Raw genomic sequence first — 5,995 nt, 5'->3', positions numbered from 1 at the left:
TCTCTCTCTCTCTCTCTCTCTCTCAAAAAAAAAAAAAAAGTGCAATAAAGCGATGTCCGAGGTGTTATGAGAATAACACCAAGTGGGACCTTATCTTACCTGCAATGTGTATTCAAGGGAGTGTGTCTTAATGCTTTGTGGAGGAAGTGACATTGAGAACTGCATTGTTACAAGACAAAAGTGTGTTTCAAGAAGGGTGAAGCCAATGGTCTCAAATGCTGCCGATGCAACTGCGTGGAGTTCTCTGCGGTGATCTGTGTTGAAGCCTCACTCGACTGGGTGGAGGAGGGAGTGGAAGGTGACAGACAAAGGCAGCAAGTGTGGAAAGCTTGAGAACTTGGCTGGACAGGGAGGAAAGCAGGGGCAGTAACTGTTTTGGATGTAGGTTTGAGAGAATCTTTTATTTCCCCTTAACGTCAGAAAGAGTTAGTGTGCCCTATGCTGCTTGGAAGGAACTAGTAGAGATACACTGAGGAGGGACAGATAAAGGCCACCACTCCTTCACTGAAGAATCGTCATCAAGCACCTATCTTGTGCCAGGCACTTTGTAAAAGGTTGATAAGGTCCTTGCTTCTGTGGAACTTAGTTTTTAGATGGGGAGAAGGAAATAAGCACACAACTGAACAACACAGCATGATGGAGAAATTGAGTGGGGTGATGTACTGGGTGGTGCAACCTGAGAATATATGAGGTAGCTGGGTCCAGGGTGTCATGAGGTGTGCCAAACAACCCAAGGAGCTGAGGATGTCAGGGGCAGCAGAGTTTGGTGAGGGTGGAGCAGAGCTGGGGAGGAAAGTGGCCGAAGGACAGAGGACAGTTCCATAGGTGCTTTGGAGATGATGGAGTCAGGAAGGTGGATGACTCAGGGTTATACCTGTTACTCAGGTTGTGACCACTGAGTCAACTGTTGACTACTCCTACATGACTTTTAGGAGCTCAGACTCAGCAACAACCACAAACTCAGTTCCTTCCCACCAAATCTGCTGCTCCTCCCAACTTCCCAGTCTTGAGAGTAGAGTTGCCATTCTCCTGGTCACAGTGACTGGCAGACTCTGCTGTGATTGGCCATGCCTCTCTCTCTTTGAGACAGAGACTGTCTTGATAAATTTGAGGAGGAGAAGGTTTCCAACCAAATTCCCCCACTCTCCTGCTTCCAATCTCCCACTTCTTTCCTCCTCCACCTCCACTCCCCACCCACTGCAGGCTCCATCCCTCCATTGGAAGGGAGATCTAGTACACAAGGGAGGCGGGGACCCCAGGATTACGGCTGCCTCACTCCTGTGCGTCCTCTCACCTGAGTGGATGTGGGATGGTCCCAAGATCTCTGACTGCTCCCGGAGTTGTTCCTTCCTTTCCTCTCTGCCTGAGCCCCAAAGGATGTCCACTCTGGGCAAACAAGGCCTGTTCAGTCTGCTTCCATGTGCCTGGTCATGTGGAACACAGGGACTGGCAATCCTGAGAGCAACAGGAAAGCAGAGGAGCAAGTGCTTTGATCTGAAACTCTGACAGATCAGATTAGGATAATGGAGGGGTGTCTGAGAGCAAGATGTGAAGGAGGCGAGGTCAGAGCCTTGCCATTGCTCAGCTGCAGGACCCTCTTCAGGCTTATCTCTGCCAAAGCCTTTTCCTCTGTGTGGCCCAAGAGAATGGGGAATCTTTGCCACCAGGAAGTTCAGAACTTCCCCAGGAAGAAAGAACTGGTTGGGAGGAGGCTGGAATCTCCCACACCCAGGACTGGGGCTCAGCCTCCAATCTCCCATGTAGTTCCTGCTCTTCCTCCACCTCCCCTCCCCACTCAACCATGGACTCCATTTCCCCACTGGAAGGGAGGCCCAATGGACAGGTATGCCCTAGGTGCGGGAGGGAGCTCTGACAGTGTAGCTTACAAACAAGCAGGAGGTGCTCTTGAGGAAGAAGCAGATTTGTCCACCCAGGTCCCATGATGCTTGAGGTGGCTTAGCTGTCTTATTCCCTGGAGATGATCCTCCTGCTGGCTCTGTAGAGGACTGCTGGCTGTTAGCATTCCCTAGCTAGGAACAAGATCACCAGGACATAGAAGCTTAGAGGTGGTGGTACTGCAGTAGATGGAGACCCTGGCCCAGCGTCTCAGGCAGCAGATGAGTAGCCATCAGTCCCTGAGCCCCCTAGCCCCAGGGAACCTTGGCCCTCAATCCCAGTAGGTGGATCCCTTCGCAGGACAGAAGTCCCCTGTAGAAGCCAGGGAGCCTCATCTCCCCTGTTGCTCTTTATGTCCTTGTCATCTCCCCATCCATGTCCTTGTAGTCATCCATGTCCTTGTAGTCATCCATGTTCTTGTAGTCCCTGGAGGACAGGAGTAGTGTGTTTTCTCTGTTCTCAGCACATGGCTCGGTAACATGCTCACCTGGGATAGTTGTTGAAATTAAAAAAATAAAGTCAATGGAAGCTACTGGAAGCAGGAGGCCTGGTCTCTTTTTCAGCCTCTGAGCACACCCAAACCTCACTGAGACAGGAACCTAGTGCGTACATTTCCTCCTACCCCTGCTCTACTCAGCTCTGAAAATGTTTCCTGAGCACTTGATAAGTCTTCAAAGGAGGCACTGAGGTAGTCATTGTGGCTGCCTGGGCTGGGATTAGCTGAGCCTTGGGTGTATCAGCAAACCCTCCCTAGGGTGGTTGAGAGAAGGATGAGAAGGAGGGGCAAGGAGACAAACAGATTGAACCTAAGATTTACTGTGTGGCCTGAAGGATATGACAGCTCCTCTTTGGGTTTTGGGCTCCCCAGCTGCTGGAGGAGAGGAGGGCTCATACTATTGGGGGGTCCCTAGCTTTGGTCAATGGTGGCAGAATTCCTCTGGGAGCCCTGGAGGTGGGGGTTGGGGATAAGGCCTGATGTGCAGTCCCTGTGCTCTGGAGTTCCTGAGCGTCCTCTGCCGTCCCCTGGATGGTGATTGATGGCCCCAACAGGCAGCTTCTCTGCTAGAGCTGCTGCAGTTGCTGAGAATGTGTATTAATATTAATTGAGGCTAATTAGTTGGATAAATCAATCCGCCCCCAGGGAGCAGCTGCCCCTCCCTGGTTGATGAGGAGGAAGCCTGGGCTGAGGGGGTTGCTGCGGTGAATCAGCATGATGGAGAGGATTCTTGTGTGCGTGCAAAGGCCCCATCTGCGGGCAGTGGTGGGCTTAGCTTCCTTCACTGTGAGTGGAGGCCTGCTTGCCCGCCCCTGCTGTTGGTGTTTCATTGTGTGTGCCCAGCTGGGTGTGTGTGTGCTATGATGCTGATGGAGAATGTACATTTTGATATTTGTGGCTGGTGTGGGTGTGATGTGTGGCTGCATATGTACCTGTGTGGTTGTGCATCTGGTACCTGGAGATACCTGGTTCTCTGTGTGTCTGGGCATCTGGTTGGTGCACATGTAGATACCTGGGGTATGCAGCTCTCAGGCTGGGTACCCAGTGGGGTGTCTGGTTATTGGGTTGAGGTCACACTGATGTCCCTGGCCTCATGGCTGCAGGCTTCTTGGCACCATATTCTCTCCCCAACAAAGCTATACAGGTCCACCCTGGGTACCTTCCCAGTCTGGTCACCTTCAAGACCTCAGGTGTTCCAAGACCTCTTTATGTTCCAGGGGAAGTGAAAGGCTAAGACATTGGTCAAACCCTCACGGGGTTCAGTCAAACAAATACAATTCAGTTCAATTTAGTAAAACTTCACAGGGGGTTCCTCTAAGTCTTTACTTGGGCCGGACTGGGGGGACAGGTTCATTATAAGGAGGATTCTGAACTAATTAGGGTGATATGCACCAGTATACCCAGTTACTCGGGAGGCTGAGGCAGGAGGATTGCATGAGGGCAGGAATTTGAGACTAACCTGGGCAACGTGGCGAGACCAATAAAAAGATGAATCTGAGATCTGACCCAGACTTGTCTTAAAGAAGTTCCCAGTCTGGGTATTGTATGGTGTGCCACTGCACTTGGCTTTGTGTAGGAGTTTCCTCTTTCTTTCTTAGATTTTTTTTTTTTTTTTTTGGTACTGGGCATTGAACCAGAGATGTTTAACCGTGGAGCCACATCCCAGCCCTTCAGCCCTTTTTATCTTTTGTTTTGATACAGGGTCTTACTAAGGCTGGCATTGAATGTGTGATCCTCCTGCCTCAGCCTCCTGGATTGCTGGGATTGTAGCATGTGCCACCATATCCAGCCCTGTGTAGGAGTTTTCTAAAGGAAGGAAGGGCCAGGTATGGTGGCTCACACCTCTAATTCCAATGGCTCAGGAGGCTGAGGCAGGAGGATTGCAAGTTGAAGGCCAGCCTCAGCAATGTAGTGAGGCCCTAGCAATTTAGGGTGACCCTGTCTCAAAAATAAAAAGGGCTGGAGAAGTTGTTCAGTGGTTAGCGCCAATCCACAGTAACCACCACTCCCCCCCCAAAAAAAAAACAAAGAAAAGAAGGAAAGAAAAAGAAAGGCAGTATGAAGGAGGGAAAAGTCTGAGATAAGACAGTATTTCTGAGAACACTTAGAAGATAATATTCTTAATACGGACCCCTGGGGTAATGAGGCAATCTGCTCATAGGTGGAGGCTACTGGCAAAGAAACTATGGTCACTTCAGGTAGAATCTGGTTAGCCCTTTGGAAATACTACTAATAAATTATTTTACTAAATTTTTTTTAGGTACTGATTATTGAATACTAAGCTATATCCTCAGGTCTTTAAGTTTAATTTTTTTTTTTTTTTTGGTATTCGGGATTGAACTCAGGGACACTCAACCACTGAGCCACAACCCCAGCCCTATTTTGTATTTCATTTAGAGACAGGTTCTCACTGAGTTGCTGAGGCTAGCTTTGAACTCACGATCCTCCTGCCTCAGCCTCCCAAGCTGCTGGGATTATAGGCCTGTGCCACCACGCCTGGCCAAGTTTTTTAAAAAGTTTGAGACAGGGTCTTACTAAATTGCTGAGGGTCTGGCTAAACTGCTGAGGTTAGTGTGGATCTTGTGATCCTCTTGCCTCAGCCTCCATGGCGCTGGAATTACAAGCATACACCACCATGCTTGGCAGGCTTTCATGTCTTTATGATCTTGGGTCAAGGAATTACCATCTCCATGTCTCAGTTGCCTTCACTTGGGAATAGAAATGATAAGAAGGGCACTTGGCTAAGGGTTTTTTATGAGAGTATCATGTGACAGTACACATCAAGGGCTTGGCATAGTTCCTAGTCACATAGTAAGTACTCTAAATCAGTCAATGGAGATATGTGTTTGCCTACATATGAACACATGTTCAACATTTACAAAATTTACAATAAGCCCTATTGAGGAGATGGTGATGCAATGTTATCCTGGGGGCAACCGGGTCCTGTTGTCAGATTTTGGTTTTATATGACCTTAAAAGGATTGCCCAGGCTGCAGTGAAGGGGTTGAGCTGGGGCTAGGCATCGTGGCACCTGCCTGTCATCCCAGAGACTGGGAAGGTTGAGGCAAAAGGATTGCACATTTGAGGTCAGCCTGGGCAATTTAGTGAAATTAAAAAGGACTAAAAATCAAAACCCCCAAAAAAGGACTAAAGGTGTAGCTCAGTGGTAAGGCACCCCTGCTTCAATCTCCTATACCAAGGGGAGGGGAAGAGGTTGAACTGGTGGAATAGAGACTAGGGACAGGAAGGCCAGTGGGGAGGCCATTGAGCTCGAAGACAGAGAAGGGAATAGGCAGGCAGGAGGCTGGGAGTCAGAAGTGGGAGATGAAAAGGAAGCAGAACGACTTTGGACAGTGTGCGAGGCCTGGAGCTGGACTGCCAGGGCTGGAATCTGGGCTCTGCCACCGACTAGCTGTGTGTTTGGGGGCAAATAGCTCTGTGGGTCTCAGTGTTTTCTTTTGCTGTGAAGTCAGAAAATAATATGGCCTACTTCCTAGAGCTGTTGCAAGGTTCTGTTTCTATATTTCTGCAAAGCTGGGTCTCTATTTTCTATCCTGGCTTTTCTTTTTAGTAATTTTTAAAATATGTATATTTTTAGTTGTC

The sequence above is a fragment of the Callospermophilus lateralis genome, chromosome 7 (genome assembly GCF_048772815.1).
Source record: "Callospermophilus lateralis isolate mCalLat2 chromosome 7, mCalLat2.hap1, whole genome shotgun sequence".
Classification (NCBI taxonomy): domain Eukaryota; kingdom Metazoa; phylum Chordata; class Mammalia; order Rodentia; family Sciuridae; genus Callospermophilus; species Callospermophilus lateralis.
This window is presented reverse-complemented; position numbering follows the sequence as displayed.